Source organism: Heteronotia binoei, chromosome 21 (assembly GCF_032191835.1).
Source record: "Heteronotia binoei isolate CCM8104 ecotype False Entrance Well chromosome 21, APGP_CSIRO_Hbin_v1, whole genome shotgun sequence".
Taxonomy (NCBI): Eukaryota; Metazoa; Chordata; class Lepidosauria; order Squamata; family Gekkonidae; genus Heteronotia; species Heteronotia binoei.
The window spans coordinates 71,572,292-71,595,393 of record NC_083243.1 but is presented as its reverse complement, the minus strand read 5'-3'; the positions used below and the strand labels follow the sequence as shown (position 1 = coordinate 71,595,393).

Sequence of the window (23,102 nt, the reverse complement as noted above, 5' to 3'; positions counted from 1 at the left end):
AGAAAGAAAGAAAGAAAGAAAGAAAGAAAGAAAGAAAGAAAGAAAGAAAGAAAGAAAGAAAGAAAGAAAGAAAGAAAGAAAGAAAGAAAGAAAGAAAGAAACCAACCACAGGCTAAAGGGCAAGCCAAACATACATTCAGGGTTCTGAAGGTGAGGAAATAGCTTTCTTTTCTCCTTTTATTTAGAAACAGTTTAAAAAACCTATGGGGTCACACTTAGTATATGTGATAATTTAAGGCACATGTGCCTAAGAACGGCAGCTCTGAACTAGGCTGGAAATGCTGACAACCCATGACAAGTAGTTCTTCCCAATATATGGCAGTTGCAGATAAAATTAACTTCATGTTTATATTTTTCTTTTAAGTGGTGTCAGAGCTGATTTATGGCAAACAGGTAGGGTTTTTAAGGCAAGCGATGTACAGAGGTGATTTGCCATTGCCTGCCTTGGTGGTCTCCCATCCAAGTACTGTCCAGGGCTGATGCTGCTTAGTTTCTGGGATCTGACAAGATCTAGCTAACCTAGGCCATCCAGCTCAGGGCCTTAGATTTTCTATTTGTAATTTTTTAAAAAGGTGATTCACATTGTATATACAGCCTGCTAAGAGCCATTTGTGCTAAACTGCTTGACATTTGCAAAGGTGAGGGGAACAGTAGCTCTGCACATATAACATTTCATCTGTGAAGCCAACTTTGTTCAAACTTTGTACAGCAGTTTGCATATAAGCCATCACATTTTGTACAGGAACAAGTAAGTTATGTGAGATCACATTAGACCTTTAGACTAGTTGCTATTAAGTCTTCAGCCAAATCAACATAAAGTACTGGATGGGTAAATTTAAAGGATGGGCAAAAGGGAATTTTTTTCACCCCCAAAACACCAGCTTGTTCTTTCTTTCTTTCTTTCTTTCTTTCTTTCTTTCTTTCTTTCTTTCTTTCTTTCTTTCTTTCTTTCTTTCTTTCTTTCTTTCTTTCTTTCTTTCTTTCTTTCTTTCTCTTCATATTGAGGTTCCAAAGCCATACATAACATCTGCCAGGAGAAAAATATCTGTTGCAGTGCAAAAAAGGCTGTTCTGCCCACCCATTTCCTCTTTCAGTTACCTCTGATTCTCCATATTATAAATTGTGCAGGACTCAAGTTGGATCTCTTATGTCTAGATTGACTCCAAAATAATAGGAATGCAAAGAGTTCATCCCTCAAGAACTGCAGTTAAATAATAATTCCTCTGAGCATTAGGCAATACTTTGAACTTAGTAACAGGGAGCTTTCATGGTTGGGGGCAAGATTTTCCTCCTTGAAGTCTGCAAATACTCCCAGAGCCATTGCCTATGCTGCCTACCCAGCCACTGGAAAGTATATCAACTATCTTCAGTTCTGGAAATTTTAGCAGAAGCCAGTGTAGTTGCACCTTGCCCTTTTGCCTTCCTTTGAAGTCAACAGTACATGCTACATTGGAAAGCAGCAACAGTTCTCATTTTCTCACAAGGGAAGGAAGCACCATTTGGCTGGTTTTAGGCTTACAGGAGAGACTGGGTCAATCACACATTGGGCAGGGGTAAAGGCAGTACATAAGAACATAAGAGAAGCCATGTTGGATCAGGCCAGTGACCCATCGAGTCCAACACTGTGTCACACAGTGGCCAAAAAAATTATACACACACACACACACTGTGGCTAATAGCCACTGATGGACCTCTGCTCCATATTTTTATCTAACCCCCTCTTGCTATGCTTGTAGCTGCCACCACCTCCTGTGGCAGTGAATTCCACATGTTAATCACCCTTTTGGTGAAGATGTACTTCCTTTTATCTGTTTTAACCCGACTGCTCAGCAATTTCATCAAATGCCCACGAGTTCTTGTATTGTGAGAAAGGGAGAAAAGTACTTCTTTCTCTACTTTCTCCATCCCATGCATAATCTTGTAAACCTCTATCATGTCACCCCGCAGTCGACATTTCTCCAAGCTTAAGAGCCCCAGGAGACAAACTGGCTCTCAGAAATGGAGCTGTGATCTGTTTTCTTTTTCCTGGCTGTTCAGTTGAACAAGACTTTTACCAGGACAAGAAAATAAGACTTTCCCATGACAAGAATTCACCTTGGACAGAAACCAGAAAATTGATGGCAGGTATGCTTTTAAGTCCTTTAAATCTCCTTTTTATTTATAAAGTTGTTTTGTAGATGTTTGCAAATAATAAAACTGCCAGTGGCTAATTTCTTTCCTAAGGTATTAAGATTCATAAGATCAGGGGCCCATCTGAAAAACATACATCATGACCTGGGAGTACTTTTCTCTGTCTTATATTGTGGGAACAGTTGGGCTACTCACTGGCAGACTGTTCATATGATCCAGAACTGGGCTCCAGCTTGAATTAGGCCCTGTTCTTAACCTCTGGTTGCTTTGTTGCTGCTTTTTTTTTGAATGCAGAAATAAGACTTAGATCAAAAATAGTTCCATTCTAACTGGGTCTGGAAGACAGTAAATGCCTTCCTGTGAAAGGAGGTGATCTCATTAGAATGGTGCATACTCCTAAAGAAACTTACTCTGGACCTGTGTTCCCTCTAAGCTGAGTTAGTGTGAGCAAGCTCACAGTTGTTTAGCCTCTGGCTCACACTTTTTTGTCTTAGCTCAGGAAGGATGGCCCCAGAACAAACTAATTTATGCAATAGCCAAATGGCTCACTCACAACTTTAATGCCAGTAGCTTATGAAGTAGTCTTGCTCACAAGACTCCATAGCTTAGAGGGAACATTGCTCTGGACAAAGGAGAGGTAAATAAATATTATCCTGTCTCAAATGTACCATTCTTGAGCAAGATGCCTGAAGAAGTGGTGGCAGGTCAACTCCAAAACAAAGATTCCTGATTGAAGCACATTGTTTAGATCCATTCCATTCTGGTTTCAGATCTGAAACAACCTTGGTCATCTGGGCTGATGACATGCACTGGCGGATGGACAGAGGGAGTGCAACATTGTTATTGTCCTGGATCTCTTTGGTGACTATTGATACCATCAATTATGGTATCCTTCTGGATTGCCTTTTGGGACTGGGAGGCACTGTTCTCTGGTGGCTCTGGTCCTCCCTAAAGCAGGGGTGTCAAATTCATTTGTTACGAGGATTGGATCTGACATAAATAAGACCTTGTTGGGCCAGGCTGGGTTGGGTTGGGCCAGGACATGTGTGTACCTATTTAAGATTAGGTAGCAGAGATATACACTTTTTAAAGGACACAGAGAAACTTAAAATAAAACATGCTTAAAACATTAGCAATCGTTGGTCTTAAAGGTGCTTTCTTTGTATTTCTCTCATGGGATCCAGAGAACTGGGCAAAGGAAGCTTTCCTCCTGAGGGGACTAGGAGGGGGGAGGAGCCTCAACCAATGGAGAAAATGGAGGTTTTGTTCTGTAGCTCCTGTGTGATTGAGCAAGCCTTGCAAAGCAAGCTGAGATGCAGAAGCAAGCAAGAGAGAGGGAGAAGGAAGCAGACAAGAGCCAGTTGCTCGAGGGGCCTGATAGGAACCCTCCGGGGGCCTGATTTGGCCCCGGGGCTGCATGTTTGACACCCCTGCCCTAAAGGGTAGCTGTTGGAGTAGGTGGAGTGCTGCTCTGCCCTTTCACTTCTTGTCAGTGGAGCTCCCCAAGATTCCATCTTGTCCCCTATGTTTTTCAACACCTATTTAAAGCCACAGAGGGAAGTCATTTGGAGATTTAGGCTGCCACCAGTATGCAGATAGCATTCAACTATCATAAGCTTCCAGTAGAACTCCAGGGTGGCTTTGGAAAATGTGAGCCTCGAAACAGTTTTGAAATTGATGAGGGCTAACAAACTGAAACTTAATCCCAACAAAACAGAAATACTATTTGTAAGGGGAATGTCTGAACTAGGAAACTGATCATCCACTATTCTTGATGGGGTTGCACTCCCCTTAAAGTAGCAGTTTCACAGCTTGAAGGTACTTCTAAACATGGGCCTTCTGTTGGATAAACAGGTGGAAGTGGTGACCTGGGTGCCTTTCAGCAGCCAGCTGTGGCCCTTCCTGGACAGAAAAGATTGTGCTATTGTGGTGTGTGTCTGGATTAGATTACTGCAGTGTGCTCTGTGTGCGGCTGCCCTTGAAGACAGACAGAAGCTACAATTGGTACAGAATTCTGTGATCAGAATGTTGATTGTAATGAGTCATAGGGAACATACCAGTCCAGTCTTATACCATGGACACTGGCTTTCAGTTTGCTTATGGACTCAATTGAAGGTGCCAGTATTTACCTTTAAAACTCTGTATACTAGCGAGATTTGTCTGCCTCCCTCTGTGTCTTTTGCTAGCAAGTGAAGACTTTTTTTGTTACATCTGGTATACCACCATTTTTTTTGCCCTCCTAGTTTTGTTCATATGTTCTTAATTGTTTTTTAATTTCTAAAATATCTTAACTGTATTTAATTGTTTAAATGTTAACATGTTTTTATGTTCACCACCTTATGGACTCTGATTGGGTCGAAAGGCAGCATAAAATATTTTAAATAAATAAATAAGCAAGCCAATTAAAAACTGGCAGAATATGACACTAACAGGGAATAGTGGTTAGATAGATAGATAGATAGATAGATAGATAGATAGATAGATAGATAGATAGATAGATAGATAGATTGTCATTGTTCTCAAGAAAATGAGAGCAACGAAATGAGGTGCTCTTCCACAAACATACCAACACATCAACACCCACATTATGACCACAACTTCATGTGTATTCTGTAACTTGTTTAATAGTATGGCTCAGGGGTACTGTGGAATGCTGTGAAAAAATAATTCTGAGAATTATTTTATTCAAAGCATAAGAGACATCCAAAGCATCCGATCAGTCCACATCCGATCAGTCCAATCAGTCCAAATGTACAAAAGGTAAAGGTCGTCCCCTGTGCAAGCACCAAATCATTACCAACCCATGGGGTGATGTCGCCTCATGACATTTTCTTGGCAGACTTTTTGTTAAGGGGTGGTTTGCCATTGCCTTCCCCAGTCAACTACAGCTTTACTGACCTCAGAAGGATGAGTCAGCCTTGAACCAACTACCTGAACTCATCCTTAAGCTAGCTACCTGAACTCAGGTTCTGTTAGGATCAAACTCAGGTCATGAGCAGAGCTTGGACTGCAATACTGCAGCTTACCACTCTGTATCACAGGGCTCCTCAAATGTACAAAGGATAAATTAACATTTTGTTTGTTTTAGAAGTAACTTGCTTCCTTTTCACAGATTTGGGGCGATACATTTAATTTAAATTTAATTTAATATTGGATTTATATCCCACCCATCCTGCTGAGGCAGACTCAGACATACAAATGCAACTGTATGTGGTGCCCTCCAAATCTTTGCAAATTTATCCAGAATATCCCCATATTATATTCCCAACAGCTTGAGTAAAATAGTCATACTTCATAGATAATGGAAATTACTCCTGATTGAGGCAAAGAGAGCCATGCCTGTCAGTGAAGGCAATACTAGATAAAGTAAGGCATGAGGATGCTTCATATGTATATACAGTATCAATAAAGGTTGAGGACTACAGATTTTAAACTGAGGATATGTTATGTGTGCGTTTGTTTAGAAGATATTGGGAAACATGCCTGAAAATGGCTTAGATGATGAAACGCTGACTCAGGTTATTGTTGACAAAACTAGTGTAGATGGACAAAATCCTAGTCTGTATGGCCCAATTGTCATAGTTGCTGTATGGCAGAAGACATGCACATTTGTCATGTATGTCCATTAGCTCAGGGGTGTCATACATGTGGCCCACAAGCAGGGCTGGATCTGTGGGAGGCAGAGCAGGGGTGCCAGTGGGAGGGGGGCACCAAATTGGGTATGGAGTCCATTGTATTCTATGGGACCATAAGATAGTATGACCCAAAAGGAGGCATCATTTTTTAATTTTGCCCCTCCCCCTCAAAAAACATGTAGATCCGATCCTGCCCACAGGTCATATTTGGTCTGCACAAGGCTCAAATTTATCCCCTAAGCAAGTTCCTTCTTCTGCTTCCTTTCCCTGGGCTGCTACTGCAGCTGCACCATAGCTTGCTTTCCCCCCTGCTCCCTCAGTGGCTCTTTGCTTCCTGCTTCTTGTCTCTATCCCCCTCTCAAGGCACACAGAGAGCTCCACGGCTGCTTCCTGCTTTGTGTGTCTCTCTCTCCGTCTCTCTCTCTCTCACACACACACACAGTCACACACAGAGAACTTCTGCTGCTTTCTATGGGGCTGCTCCTCTTTTGGGGAGGAAAGAGAGTCCTGTGGCAGCTTCAAGACCGACAACATTTTATTCCCGATATAAGTTTTTTTTGTGCAAGCACACTTCTTCTTCGGAGGGAGGAAGGAAGGGTGAGTGGGTGAATTCTTCTGACAAGCACAGTGTACATTGATGAAATTATTTTGGCTTATTCTGAAAAGTTTTTTTTTAAATAGATTTCTCTGTTCCTATCTGGATTTATTTTCTTTCAAAAAGACCCTGATTAAGAATTAGAACACTTGGAATGGTCCCTATATCTTGGACACGAATGATTTCAGATGCCAAATGACAATAGCACGCATTGATAATGGGACAGGAAACCTAGGTCTCAATTCAATCCAAGAGGATGCATTGTCTTGAGCTTCATTATCAACTGCAAATTCAGCAGTCTCTCTTTCTAATTTCCCTTTGAAATTCCTTCGTAAGAGCACTGCCACTCTTAGGTCAGCAACTGAATGTTGTGGTTTCTAATGTCAGACTTGTGTCTATTTATTCTTTACATCCTCCTGGATGGAATCCTCCTCGATAGAACTGAGACCTAGGTTTCCTTCTTCATTACCAATGCTGGTATTTCCATGTCTACTACCCCTCTATGTATCACACCTAATCCATTTACCTGTTATTACCATTTGACATCTGAAATCACCTTTATAAAGTTTATATCTCTGGTACCTTGAGTTACATTTTATGGCATGCATGGCCCAGCCCAAGAAAATGACATTTATCCAGCCCTCATAACAAATGAGTTCAACACCTGTGTTCTAAACTGTAGGGGGAGCGGTAATATATATGCACTATTATTCAGGGCTTGCTGAATGCTTCTCTTGTTTTTTTTCCATGCCTCATGTTGTGCTTCCTCTTCACTTGAAAAGTTCTTGTATCCTGAATGTTCTGTTTTTAGTAGGCCTATAGTTAGGTAATGTTTTTTGTAAATCCCGCTGTTGCAATAAATTTTATACAATGCAATTCTGTGTGTGTGGTGCTGGATTTTCTACAGACAGCTAGAAAGCTGGTTTTCGAATAACAGTAAATATAGGAAAGCAAGTAACAAGTGAAGATACAAGAGGAGCCAGCCAGTTTCTAAGAACAAGCAAACTGTATTAGATTTAGAAATGAGAAATGTAAAATTTAGATGCCACACCAGTAGGTCAAGGCTGTGAATCAGTTTAATATGAACTGCAGCACATAAAGCCACAGCCAGGCATCTGTCCTGGAATGAGGCCTGAACTAACCCCATCTTCTTCAGACACATGCCTCGTCTGCCTACTCGACAAACAGTATATGCTAATCATCCATTATGTGACAACTAACAAGAATATATATTAAAGGAGATAAAGGTAGTGAAGATCAAAGTGAAGAGAAGACACAGTTAGACCAGCATGTAGTAGAGAATATGAACAAATGAATTAAGGAAACAGTTTGAGGTATGAGAATGTAAATTAAAGAAATAACTGAAAATAGAAAAAATAGCCCCTGTGTTAATTATTACTTACAAAATCAACAGGATATAGCAAATGCATTAGTGAACTCTATGAAAGAAATAAAAGATAACTAAAGACTGAAATAGTGATATTGAGAAAATGGCTCAAATAGTTCTACTTTATGTAAAATAGTTCTACTTTATGTAAAAGAGAGCAGAGATATCCTTTTTTTTCCTATGTCAGCGTGTTTTATTCATTGTAAATCAACATATTCATTAAAATAGGTCCTCTGTTTTACATTAATATACTAGTACGTTAATATTAAATATAGAACAGTTTTGTAGTAATAAAAAGGTTCCTGTATTTTGTAAGCCCTGGCTGTAACACCTATTTTGTAAGGTCTGTGTGCAGACTGTGCTACAACAAGCTGAAAACTGTAAACTTGTTGTTCATTCTGCTTATTGTTCTGAATTTATATCTTCTTTGGCTTCTAAATATGACACTGCTTATGAAATTAGCTGTAGGCAGCCTAAGTACAGCAATTAAAACTATTAATTAATATTATTTTACATGTACAATAAGAGAAAATGAGATTTTAAATCTGTTCATCCCAGTAGGAAACTTTCCAGTAAAAAAGTAGATATTAAACTATCTTTCAGAATATTTTCACAAGTGATATTTAGTATGGAATATGTCACTCTGAAGGTGGTTAATATGGTACAAGAAGTGAAAGAGTCTTTAAGAAACTTAATATACATTCTAATCAATATAGCTTTTTGTTGTTGCTGATTTGCAGATTTTAGAAATGAAAATATTTGAGTGTTTCTTTTCAAAAAATCTCAATATGTACAGTATTGGTTTATGGGAAAATTTATTGCTTCAATTTTAGTTTGGTATTTGACAGCTGTTTCTATAATTTCTCAACAATTGTTTTTAATGTTCCAGTTTTGGTTGTGGGAAGTCCAAGTTTCTGAACTTCTATTGCAGATAGTGTTTCTACCTTGTACAATGATAGACTTAGATCTGGAAAAGGGGTTCTGTGAACATTGTCCACCAATTCCTTCTGCTCTCCCCTCATGCTGTTTCTAGGATCTCTTGTGACTCAGAAGCAGCATATTGGTGCATCTTTGGGGCTGGAAGAGGAGGGGGCAAGGAAGTAGAGTTTCATGGATTTTCATCCTTTACATCAGAGTTTCATCCTTTACATCCAAATAAATTAATGGTGGATCCACAGAAAATAGACTCTCCTGTTAGGCTTGTCAATCCCCAGGTCCCAGCGGGGGTTCTTCCGCTTTCCCAGGCTCCTTCCCACCCCCAGTCAGCTGGCCGGTGGGGGGAAGCCCTGCCCCAAGAAGACCATGTGCCTTTTCACCTCTGGAGGCTTCAGTCTCCGATTGAAAGGCTTCCTCTTGGGATGGTGTGTCTGTGTTACTTTGAAGAAGTTGGCAGGAACTCATGAGTAGAGACGCCAATCCCTCACTTCAGAATTGCCAGAAATGCGGGGGGGGGGGGGACATCTGCTGAGCACTTCATTATTCTCTATGTGGAGATAGATTCTCATAGGGTATAATGGGGAATTGATCTGGAAGTTTCGGGGGCTCTGGGGGAGCTGTTTTTTGAGGTTTTGAGAGTTCCACCTCCTCCCTCTGAGAGTTCCACCTCCTTGTCCATTGAATAGTATAGTATAGTATTTAGTGCCTCTCCCCAAAGTACCCCCCAAGTTTCAAAATGATTGGACCAGAGGGTCCAATTCTATGAGTCCCAAAAGAAGGTGCCCTTATCCTTCATTATTTCCTATGGAAGGAAGACATTTTAAAAGGTGTGCTGTCCCTTTAAATGTGAAGGCCAGGACTCCCGGGGAGTTCAATTATGCTTGTCACACCCTTCTTCCTGGCTCCACCCCCAAAGTCCTCAGATATTTCTTGAAATGGACTTGGCAATCCTATCCCCTGTTATTTCTTAAATAACCACACTTTAGCATTCCCCATACTTTCCCTTTCTTTTTAGTTCTACATTGTTTCATTTTGTTTTCTGTTCTCTTCGTTTTCCTGTAATTGGCTCATTGAACTCAATAAAGTTAAAGTTCATGAAAGCTGAAGCAACTGATTGTGTCTTCTGGTTAGAGTGAAAATAGAAATTTAATATTCATCCTTATTCAAATATATGGTGCTGTGCTGAGTAGCATGAATATAAACAATATATTTCTCTCCTTATGGAAAATAGTAAAGGTAGTGTTAATGGTTGAAGTGAACAGATACAGTTCTGGAGACTTTCAGTTTCAGTTGGAGATTAATTGGCTGCCAAGTGGGTTTATTTGGAGCTGAATGTGAATCCAAAGCCGAAAGTGAGAGCAAGACTAAAGAAAAATTTAAATATTTTAGGTGAAGGCTAGATGTGAAAGAGAAGCTAGTGTATGTGTGAACTGAAAGAACTAATAAAAGTTTAAATTTTAAAAGCAACATTTAATTAAGAAAATAGGACTTCCTTTCATTAAACCATGTTGCCATCAATTTATGTTTTTCCTCTTATTTTCAGTAAGGCTTTCATAGATTATGTTTTGCTTGGTTTCTGAACAGACAAATTTCTTGACTGCCTACATTTTCAGCAAAGGAGGAGTGGGAGATATTTTGGCAGATATAACTACGGGAAAAATCTGTTTTAAACAATATAAGATTGAATGGTAACCACACATAGTGCCAGATTTTATTATAAATGATGATGATGATGATGATGATGATGATGATGATGATGATGATGATGATGATGATGATGATGAATGTATAGAACAGTTTCTAACAAAAGCATGAATTTTTTTCACTATTCTCAAGACTTGTGATCCCGATTCCCTAAGTACCTCCTCCTTCAGATGCTGTAACATTTTTTTACAGTTTTGTTGCACGTGAATTTTATCTAGAAGAACCATATGTCATAGGTGCAGGCCTCAGATTCAGTGGGAGCTCACAGGAGCACAGCTCCTGAACCTTTCTGAGAGTTCCACCTCCTTGTCCACTTAATAGTATTGCAGCTGCATAACAATCTATGGATGAGCTCCACCACCTATTTTTCTACAAAACAACCCCTGCATAGGTGAATCTTTCCTGTGTACTGAATTTCTTTAACAAAACAAATTATCTTTTCTACAGTTTCTAACAAAAGCATGAAATTGTTTTCACTATTCTCAAGACTTGTGATCCCGATTCCCTAAGTACCTCCTTCTTCAGATGCTGTAACATTTTTTTACAGTTTTGTTGCACATGAATTTTATCTAGAAGAACCATATGTCATAGGTGCAGGCCTCAGATTCAGTGGGAGCTCACAGGAGCACAGCTCCTGAACTTTTCTGAGAGTTCCACCTCCTTGTCCACTTAATAGTATTGCAGCTGCATAACAATCTATGGATGAGCTCCACCACCTATTTTTCTACAAAACAACCCCTGCGTAGGTGAATCTTTCCTGTGTACTGAATTTCTTTAACAAAACAAATTATCTTTTTAAATTTGTTTTCCTGACATCTTAATTAGCTTTACGCCCAATTTTCACACTTTAATGTTATTTTAACACAGAAGCATTTATGAGGCAAAAAGAGGGCTTTCAGGTAGTATAAAAAACCCAAGACAGCCCACCCTCCAAATGGTAGAGATCTTAGGAAGGTTTTTTACACTTATTCACTGCTCCCATATGTGGTTGTGCACCAGTTTTAGGGTGTCTCAGTGTGATCCTAAACTAATTAATCAAGCAGAGAATTTGTTGTTTTTATGCCAATCAGAATTTCTGTATGGCACTATCATTAAGAATTACTGCAGTTCTTCTATGCCTTCACCAAGAAAGAAAGAAAGTATCATAGTAATCAGGTCCATGTTCTCTATCTTGCTTCACTGTAGTAGCACTGTCATTGGCCCATTCAAGAATTTTGCATCAGTCCAGTTCCAACTGTTATGTCTACTGGTTGTAATGGAATGTAGTTTATAAGGAACATAAGGATATGGTTGCAATCATGCATCTAATTAAAAATAATGCCCTGCAATTGGATAATACCCTCCAAACACAAATTCTTATACTACCATAACTAGTTAGTTAGTTTTATTTATAGTCAACAGTCATATTCAAACATACAATATTTTTTAAAAACATACAAGATAAAAACATAATGAATATAATAGCTTAAAAGTATAATGCCAACTAGTTTATTCCTCTCCCCAACATCTACCTCTTGTGAATATCATTTTTCTATCATACAAAGGATAACCAAAGAAATGCCAAAAGAAAAAACAGTTTTGCAGGAGGAAAAAGTATTCACTAAACCAATATCATGTAGAACAGCCCCTTCTGACAATTTTAGAGCACACAAAAGTACATACTGACAGGAGGCACTTATTTATTTAGCATATTTATATTCCAGTTTTATCCCCAATGGGGATCCAAAGTCGATAGCAATAGAGAAACCAAACAAGAGGGAGAGGAGGCTTCCAATGGTGAAAGTAGGCATTCCCTCCATGCTGCCTGATCTTCTGCTCAAGCATCAGACAAAGAACCCTTCAGTTCACACCTGTGAGCACACCCAGGCCTTACATGTCTGTGTGTGGAGAAGAGTACAAACTCAGTAAGACGTTATTCAACTGCTGCTGAACTTCAGGATCTTCCCCAGTTCCTCACATGCCAGACAGTAACATGGCCTGAATAGGTTTAAAAGCAGAGATTATTGAACATCTTCCAATTTAACTAATTTCTCATTCACTAGATGTGATCAGGCAGCCAATTAATCAGTGGATTGGTTGACTGTTTTCTACTTGTTTGAATATATTTGCAGTACCAGGCTACTTGCAGCCATCAGAAACTGACCTGCATCTGATAAGGGATCAGCTGGAACCATGGCTGGCATGTAGGAGTAGCCCAGGTAGGTGACTACCTACGGTGCCACTTGGTCATAAGGGCAAGTGCCCCTTCCCCATCCCTACTTGTGCCAGCCAACTCGGCTACAAACACCTCTTGTACTGTGACCCTTTACTATGTGATTCCTATTAAAGAGCTTGTTATCACTTACTCCGAGACTCTGCCATGCATAGAACCCACTATATTATAACTGTGTAGCTATTTTTCTGGGGGAGCAGAGTGCCAATAAGAAAGAGACTCCCAGCTGATCCTCCAATCAGCCATGTGTTGACTTTTGTCCAACAGGTGACTCCAAACTTACTGTTGGGCAGCTGTAAATTGTTTGATGCAATCCAAACATATCCCTGATCAAGTCACAGTCTGATTGTGTCAAACAAGGTAATTTTATAAGCTGAACAGGCTTGCTGAGAAAAAGTGAATTGTGCCTGGAAACTACTAACATAGCAGTTGCATATATTAGAGACCAGCTCCAGCCAGTAAATTGGATTCCATAGTCCAGAGTAGCTAAAATTTCTGTGTGTATACTATTAAAAGACATTTCCATGTAAAACTCTATACAGTAAGCCAATACAATTCTAAGACATTCCTTGGTAAATCCCTGCCTTTGTGCGGATCAAGCAAGTTGCTCTGACAGCTCAGTACTTTGGGGAGTATTGTTTAGAGAGAAAAATATTCCTAAAATTTCCAGGAAATCTAGCAGGTTGTAGTAAATTGTTTGGGTTGTCTCTCCAGTGAAACTGCACTTGTGGTACTGTAGAGCAATGTTTGGAAGTGCAATTCCAAACAGCACACATGACGATTTAGTGTTCCTGTTGCATCAGCAGTGATCCAGTGCTCCCTCTAGCTATCTATTCCTGGATGTCTATCCAAGTTCTGATTATACTGCTGCTCCTCACCACAGTGTCTGACACCTCCCAAGTAATTAACAAAGTCATAACAATAACATCTCTCTCTCTTCCCAGCAGGTAGGAGCAAATGCTTGATTAGAGTTAAGATTTGTCTGTGTTTGTATCTGTACATAAAAGAAAGCAGGAGAGGAATACTTATGCTGTGGGAAAGACATAAAACATCTTAGTTTTGCTCTTAATTGCAAATGCAATGAATTGAATGATCATTCTTTTCCCATCTGGAAATTCTTTTGGACTTGGTCCCAATCCTATTTCATTGTTTAGGGCAATTAGTTAATGCATGAGCACATAGCTGTCCAACTAAAGGAGTTATAGCTAGATCATCTGGGAGAAACTTGGGGACATGAAGATAAGATGGCAGTTGTTTCCTTTTTTAACTAAAGCAGAGAAGAAAGGAATTTAAAATATATTTTTTTTGCTTGCACGAGATACAGCTCTTACAATTTGCACAGCACAGATACAGATACAAATATTGGCCACCTTGGTTAAAAACATTTCCAGTTCAAAAGCCAAAATAAAATAACAATCCCCTCCTTTCTTAAAAGATGCCTGCCAATTTAAATGCTTTTATAGGGGGTTCTATGCAATAAGGAGGCGAGGTGGTAGTGAACATAGCTCTTTCATTGAATACAGCATAGTATAGAGCTACCTTAAAAGACTGAAGACTGGGCCCACAGGGCCAACTATATATACACACAAAGTTCCCTTGCTAGCATGCTGTTGGATCATTCAAACCAGCAGGGGGCTCGTGATTGGAACAGGTCAGTAGGAATTTGGATCCTACTCCCTATTGTTCCTGAGTCCCCAAGCTCAGTCCTACAGGCTCCAATGAGCCAGGCAAGAACTCCATATCATAGATACAATTCTAGTCACATATACAACAGCTCTCAAAAGCCCTGGCAAACAGACAGACCTTGAAGTGCCGCCTGAAAAAAATAATGGAGGGGGCCTTGCACACCTCTCCAGAGGAAGCCCATTCTACAGAGTTGGAACCCTGATGAAAAAGCCCAGATGGGCCACCCTAAATGGTGGAATAGCCAACAGGTGGGTGCACAATGACTGTAGCTGGTTCACAGGGACACACAGAAGGAAAACATGGTAGATGAATACTTTAAATAGAATAGGGCTCAAAAATATATGCTTCAGTGCTCAGCAGCATCAATATATCTTGTTCTCAGTGTGGCCAAATCTATGAATATTTAAATCCAGAGACTGGAACCTATGAACATACACAACAGATCTTTCTACAATCCTGAGAAGCACCCCAGGTTTGTAGAAAAATCTGCAATCCAGAGAGAGGGAGAGAGAGAGACAGACAGACAGGTAGATGATAGATAGACAGACAGATAGATAGACAGATAATGGTGGCAGCCTCTTGGATTAAAAAAAAAACAGTGCAGTTTGAAGCACCCCTTGTGAAGCAGATGGCGCATTCCTGGCTGCCGAGAGAGGCATGGGCTTTGAGTGCTCCAGAGGAGTAGTCATACCACGCATGCACATGCACAGCACAGCACATCCATGGTGTGCCCCAGCTGTCCAGCCAGCCTGAAAATGCTCCATGTAAGCACTTCAGCAGTTTGCCACTGAGAAGTACCCAATGGCTTTTTGAAGTAGAGTCGAGCCATTGGAAGGCAAGGTAGGTGCGGTTGTGGCTTGGGGCCCAGATGTGCACTGTGTGAACATGACTTTTTAATCAGGGATGGGGAGTGGCTGTGTTGGGCCAAAATGCCTTTCTGAATGCAGCCTTAGTTTCCGCCAGGAAAAAGCAGTGTCCTTTCCAGGGCTGTTTTAACCTTTGAGGGAAGACTGACTGATACCAGGCAACTGTCACGTGACTCACTACTACACGACTTGCGTGACTTAAACAGTATACAAAGAAAACCACAGTGCTCCCACTGGGTGCTTACCAAGGCTGGCTGAGCCTTCAAATGAATGAACTGAAGCTTAAAAGAAGACTGCAGATTTATACCCTGCCCTTCTCTCTGAATCAGAGACTCAGAGCGGCTTACAATCACCTATATCTTCTCCCCCACAACATACACCCTGTGTGGTGGGTGGGGCTGAGAGGGCTCTCACAGCAGCTGCCCTTTCAAGGACAACTCCTGAGACAGCTATGGCTAATCCAAGGCCATTCCTTCAGGTGCAAATGGAGGAGTGGGGAATCAAACCCAGTTCTCCCAGATTAGAGTCAGCACACTTAACCACTACACCAAACTGGCTCTCTAAGTTTGGATAACCCAGATAAAATCAAAAATCAGCTGTGCCCAGTATAAATTTGGTTGGCACTATACTGTCCCACACACTCAAAACACTTCAGACCCTAAGGTACTGGTTATCCCTGAAGGATCACCTCAGACCCTGCTTCCAGACCCCTGGACACTGACTCTCCCTCAGGGTTCTATCACTAACCCACAACTTCAGAGTCAAGCCCCTTTTTTTCTATAGCCTTTGTCCATCCTGGATCTCCCCTCTGATAATTAAACTTCAACCCTCAGCTATCAGTGTGTGTATGATGTTCTGATTTTACACAGGAGTCTGACTATTGGCCTGTCAGCACTCCTAAACCAGAGCTGTTACCAGAGTCTTACTTGCCCTCTAAAAAGAAAATAAAAATCTCCTCAGCACAGCCCTGTCCGTCACAGTTCTCAATGCTCAAACAGGTCTTTCTCCTGTCTGTGCAACTCCAGACTGAAGCAAAAGGCCCCTTGTCTTGGCCCTGCCCCCTATTTAAGTCACTTTGGTTGCTAGGAGGCAGTCCAGCCAATCCCAGTGAGATTGCTATTTAACTCACTCCAAGCTTGGCTGCACAGACTGTTTTCAAGTCTGTCACAGATGCATGCACATAAAGTAACCCCACTTTAAGATTGCACTTTAAAGCAATCTTAAATGGGGAAACTATGCATGACTCTAATTTTGAATTATTAGTGGCCTTGTTTTAGGGTTGCCAATCCCTAGGTGGGGGCAGGGGATTGGCAATCCTAAACAGGATCAAACTGTGAGGTGCAGAAGGCACATCGGCTCTGTAGAGCAGGCCATAGTAGCTGAGCTGTGGCTTCCCTGTGTTTGATCTGGTCACAGGTCCATCTCCCTCTATCTTCTTGAATCCAGCAGGGAGAATAAAGGAATGAACATGGTATGCAGAAAAGAAGATACTGATTTCTTTTTAAAGAAAACCAAAAAAAAATCGTTAGGTGAATTTCTGTGATAGGCTTGTTTTCTATTTATGCTGTTGTAATGTCATGATAGTTGGTTATATTTTGTTGCTATTTTATTTAGATGGATTGTTGGTAGTTCTTGTATTTAGCTCTATGGTATTTTTATAATATTGTTAGTGTATGTATGACTGTGAGCTGTCAAGCTTTTTTGGAAAACAGGATCAAAATGTTTTGAAAGAATGAATGCATCTCCATGCTTAGGCTATCCTGTTGCTGTGAGGAGAGTACATCTTTCCCCATTTTCCTTCATTACTCCCACTATGGCATTTCTTGTACCCTTTTGTAATTGGCAGTGATATCTTTCAAGCAATTCAGCTATTGTTTTGAGAGAAGGGAAGGGAGTCAAAGAACACCATCACCTGCCCAGGACAGACTTCACCTTGCTAGCTTTCCTTAGCTATGGCAAAAGCCTTTAGTCTGAGCTGTTCCTGCTGTGGTGAATGGTAAACTGACAGAGGCTATGTGTAGATGATGCTTCTGAAAATATGCTTCTTAAAGATAAAAGAAAGAGGCTTCTCAAACTCACTTCACAGCACTGCCAAATTGAACAGTCTGGATTCAGGCCAATCTAATGTTTAACCTTAACTGGAGCATGCATCATTCTGTCCATATGAAATTATTACTTTCATCAGATCTACTCCATAATATAATTCCATTTTCTTTAGGATTATTTAGGAGTAATCTGTACCTTTAAATCACTTATTTCTTATTCAGACCAATTGTGTGACTTGTTGTCTGCCATTATATTACACAGCTTATTCATACAAGAATATTTAGCCACTGTATGGGCAGCTGGATGAGCAAGGCCTAGCACACAGTAATGCATAGACTAAACTATAGTTTTAAGCAAACAATATGAAAAGTGACAACAAATTATGCCTTGTGGGTTGCTTTCCAGTTTTCAAGCACAACCATACAGAGGTTTATTTTCAATGTGAGCCTGTTATACATTCAGTAACATAGATCAAAGAAGAAATGAAGGCCTCCCATGTTTATTATTTCAATGTGATGTCTGTTCTAATAAAGTGTAAGAAGGCATGCGAAAGACTAACTAGTAGGAATTTTTTGTGCTGTACTTCAGTCTTAAATATATACATATATTTGTAAATTAATCTGAAACACATTGCTGTGGTTTGAACTACTCAAAATGCTGATTGTTTTCAAATCCTTTCTTTAATTTTAGAAATATGGTGGCAGCCTGCCAGAACACTTTCAGATAAACAGTCCACTTCATGTTTAAAACCCCATAGCATTTCTGGTTTAAGAAAAGAAATTTGCACACATACACAAAAACAGAATGTCATGTAGGTTTGGGAAATTCCCATTTTGTTCTTCAGTTAATTAGGAATAATAAAATCCATTTGTGCCACATACATTTCTATAATGAGCCCATTTTTCATTGAACATTGATCTAGGGTACAAACCCCATCCTACTCTGGGAGAGTCAGTAATCTTTGTTTGGGTTTGCCAGTGTTCACCCTGAGTTGCTACACTTAGCATTAGCATTATATTCCTAGAGTATACCCTTTTTTCAAATATTTTGTCACTGATATTATTGACAACTCTGTATCTGCCATTATGCATTATATGCTGAGTTTAATATTCATGTGTAACAAGAACTGTAATATTCATGTGTAACAAGAATATTCATGTGTAACACAAACTGATCATGAGAAACCAACACAAATAGTTAATTCTCCTTGTATCCTTGAGACACACTTCCCACCCCAACATTCAATTTCTTTTAGTTATCCCTGTTTGTATAATGCATATTTAACAAAAGGGAACTAGTCCCATTTTAGCAGTTACCTACTAGTAGTATAATTTTATCATAGTGTTAAAATAACATTAAGATAATGAGCCATTTTGTATCAAATCCTGTTTTGTATAATATTTCTCCAGTTTATCATTAAAGGCAACCTTGCACTGGGTATTTCCAGAAGGCATTTCTTGGGAGAGTGCAGTCTTTCTATAACTGAAAGTACATAAACTTGCAGAAGATATAGACTACTTCCTCCATCTTTGCCCCCCCTCCACCCTGATTTTCAGTCAATTAAAATTTGTACTCAAGGCTTTTCTGTTTGAAATCACCCCTGTGTCTGTGATGAGCAATCCTTCTTGTTTGTGCAGTCATTCATTATCTCCATTACCAAAAGGAGAATAGAGGACAATTACATTGTTTGGACGAATCAGAGTGTTAGGAGGAGTATTTATCATGGTGGCAGAGTACACCACCTGACAGCAAAGGATTGATGACCAAGAATGAGTATGAGTAGCCAAAGCAGCCTCATATGATGCAAATTACTGACTGTGGATTCCAATTTATCCTGTTCATTTTTCTTGCCTTTGCTGAAGTCTATTAGTGGTTTTTGAAGCAGTGAAGGGGTCATTACTAATGTGGGCTCAAAGCAGGAGGGGGAATGAGGGGAAAAGCCTTCTGTAATTACACAGACTTCCAAAGGGGGGGATACTTGAGGGGCTAGCCAAAAAAGTGTCAACACTTAGCAATCGGTGGGGGGGGGGGTGGATTATTTCCATTTCATCCTTAACCCACATTAACTCAACATTATCATTTTTCTTTGTTAATATTTGTGGAATATTAAAAGATTTATTTCTGTATCCATTCACATCTATTTTACCCTTTTTTGCTGATGAGTTATGTTGCTTAGCTTGCTGTCAGTTTCGTCTTAATGTTCTAACAGAGTGAGTATTATAATATGTGTTTACAAAAAAAATAGCCATTCCAGGTGTTTGTTTCAATAAAGAGATAACTGGTGCCTAATAGGGATTCATATAGATATTGGGATATACTTATATGATAAAAATCCTTCTTTTAACTTCTAGTTGTGATCCAGAAATAATACTACACCAGAATGTTAAAATTAGGATTGCTGTATTTTGAATCAAGTATGCTTAAAATTCATTTATAAATAAATGCATATTCAGTGTAATGCCTATTCAAACTACTTTTTAGTGTCACACTAAAGATTGTACGTGAACACTCTGGAAAGTCACTGCTGCCTATACCAAATAAGTGTATTGAACTGAAACATATATATCCAACCTTTCCTTCAAAATGGGTCAGAATAACAGTGCAGGAAAGCAAGTTGTGTAAATATATAAAATTATGATGTAACTTTTTATCATAAAAAGTATTGAGAAAGTTTATCCTTATAATACTTAGTAATAAATAAATAATGTTGTAATTAAGATTAAGTACATGTATGTGCCCAGCAGTCCTTTAAGATCAGTTAAAAATGTGCTGATTAAAATAACTTTCTGTATATGAAGTTACTTCAGCTGAGTTGCAGAACTGGGCTTTTCAGTGATGACTGAAATGAATTCTAAAATGAGTTGCAAAGGGAAAATTTCCCATGAGCAACCCTGCAAAGTTTCAAGGGAGACATGAAAGATTTCCTCCTTAACAATCTGGTCTTCAGGGAAATTTTGTTCAATTTTTTTGTGTGTGTTCATATTTCCTTTTTCAATATTTTATTGTAAAGTTTACATATTATGATATTAGGTGTTTACTGTCATCAAAAATCTTAAGACTTAGAAGGGACAAGAGGTATCTAGATGGATACACAGAGACAGTCAGCTGTATGTTAACTTGTTAAGGTACCACATCGTTTTTGAGCATCACTTGTTAAGGTACCACATCGTTTTTGAGCATAAATCACACAATCATCCATGTTTTCCATGTACACAGTAGAAATGAAACCCAAGCTTCAAATGCGTGCAAGTAGTGCCACTGCAGAACTGGACATTTCCTGCCTGCAATTGTTATTAATTGGCTAGACTTGCATGTAGTATAACCAGCATTTATTTGAAGGAGGAGGAGGCACTCTTATCCCCAGGGAGAGTCAACTCCAGTATGCACAGCTCTGGGAACTGCTCACATGACAAAAGATGGCTTGTATTCTGTACCTTTAGATATGTTTTTCATGGTATATTGTGACTGACAAAAATGCAAGTGCACATGTTTCAGATTAGAATACAAACAGCCCGCTCTTTGTTTTGCAAATGAACAGAGGCCATCAACAATGAGCATATATAGTAACAGACATTAGTTGTCATGATTTCTAAGGATCAGCCCCCAAATATTCGAAATTACATAGGAAAGCACAGTCAAGTGACAATGCATGGTGACTCTGGCATGGGGCTTTCAAGGCAAGTGAGCAGAGATGGTTTGTCATTGCTTCCCCCACAGGGTCTTCCTTGGTGGTGTCCCATCTGAGTACCTCTTGCTTAACTTCCAAGATCTGACAACTTTGGGCTTTACCATGCTGCTTTCCTTCTCCATTCAAAATTAGAGCATCAGTATTCCTACTAAGCTCAATTAGAAAAGTAATGCCACAATCTTATCATTACATTTGATATTTTCTTGTGCTTCAGTAGAGGAAAGATTTTCTACTTAAGCATTATTCAACACAAAGGAGCAGATAGTGGTGTTTTCTGAACCTGCAATTACTACTTATATGTTTTTATGCATTACTGGCCCCACTGATGGACCTCCTGATGTCACCTGTTGGGGGGCGGGGTTGGCTACTGTGTGACACAGAGTGTTGGACTGAATGGGCCATTGGCCTGATCCAACATGGCTTCTCTTATGTTCTCTTATGTTTCTACACAGGCCTGTAGCCACAGGGGGGCCTGTGGGGGCACTGCCCAATGACTTCCAGGCAGGGCCCCCCAGCCCCAGGGGGCTTCCGGGGTCACAACCTGCTTTTTTTTCTTTTAGTTTTTGCCATGGCTGAGCCAGCGAAGCAGCAGCAGCCAGAGCTGAGGGAGCTGAGCAGGGCACAGTGCACTGCAGCAGCAAAAGCAGCAGGTGGAGAGGAGGGTGGTGGAGGGAGTCATGTGGAATGGGCCAGGGAGGGGGGATGGATGGAGCTGCTGGCTGCAAAGTGCTGGGGTGGGAAGAGGAAGGAAACCCTCTGTTCGTGTACAAAGTTCTTGACTCCAAAGTTTTATGGTTGGCTGCCTGGACTTGGCCACATTCAGAGCCTCCAGTTTTTGCCTCTATCCCAGAAAGCTTCTGAGAAGCAGCAAGCCTCACAGTGGATGGGAAAGGGTGCCCCCTGACTTTTAAAAATGCCCCCCAACTTTTAAAATCCTGTCTACGGCCCTGTTTCTACATATAGTATTAGAAACAAAATAATTGGGTAAATACAGTTAGCTGCCCAATTGCGATGCTATTTTTTTTATTCTCTAATATTTAAAATCAGGGCTATCAGAATTAAGATAAGAGTCTCTCTCTGATCCAGAACACCCAAACATTCTCTTACCAAATTTCAGATTAAGAACTATACAGATAGTTGGACAAAAGCGCCAATCTGTTAATGGCCACTAAGCATACCTTCTTCATGGTCCCATTTAAATGAGCAGCACAAATATCACAGAATGTGGGAAATTTGTAATCTACAATTAACAAGCATCTGCAGGCATAACGGAAGGATATAAAATGGATAATGGAAGAAGAGAAGTCACTGAAAGTCACTGGAAGAAGAGACTTGACTTTAAAAGGTCTCAACAAATCCCAGGCCCTAGGTCACCATGGTACCCAAAAATTTCATTGTGACACCTAGTCTTTTAAGCAATGATTTTATTGTAGTATCTCTCAGTGATCCTCAGAAGTACATCATTTATATTAGAATGCTCTATGACATAAGATACATGTGCATAAATTACATGTTCTTATCATTGCTTGTATATATGTTCACTTTGCACCATTCAGTGCTGGTGGAGGAATCCATTTCTTAACCAGTTGCTTTCTAGACTGTCTCCAATAGTCAATTAAACAGAGCTTAAACATTAAACAATTAATTAAAGAATTAAATGCAGTAATGGAATTATGAGAAACCAGGGAGAAATTAGGTTTAATGTTAGCTTTTTACAGTGGTGATGACAAACATAGCAAACCTATCTTTATTTATATACTACAACAATTTTGTCATAGCTTTAATACAATTATGAGAAACTGTGAAGACTTTAGGATTAGATTTTGTGGTAGCAATAACAAAAAATGTGGTTATTAAAATACAAAACCTGGAGGCTGGAAAATGAGTCTGACATTTAAATTTTGGGCCTTACTGCTAGACGCAAAGGAAATGTGTCAAGACCAGGGCTAACAGGATATTCACAGCTTACTTCCAGGAAAGAGGATGGTCCTGTTAGTCTAAATGGATGGAGGCCATGTGCTTTGGCATCTGAAATTATTTTGGAGGTGAAACATTTGAATGTGGGAAGTGGTTCTTAGATGGTGTGGAGTTATGTAGGTGCATTAGTTTAGATGTAGGAATTAGTGATTGGGGCAATAGTAACAGGTATTTTGGTTATCAATATATAGAAGGCTAAGATATGATTGAAGATATTTTCATAACTTTAATTGTTCTAGT

General features: G+C 39.7%; 1 protein-coding gene across 23 annotated transcripts in view; it reads left to right on the top strand.

Annotated features, from left to right (window-relative positions):
- The window catches only part of MEIS2 (Meis homeobox 2), a 358,946-nt gene that overhangs the window by 230,548 nt on the left and 105,296 nt on the right, over positions 1 to 23,102 (top strand). The window lies entirely within an intron of this gene.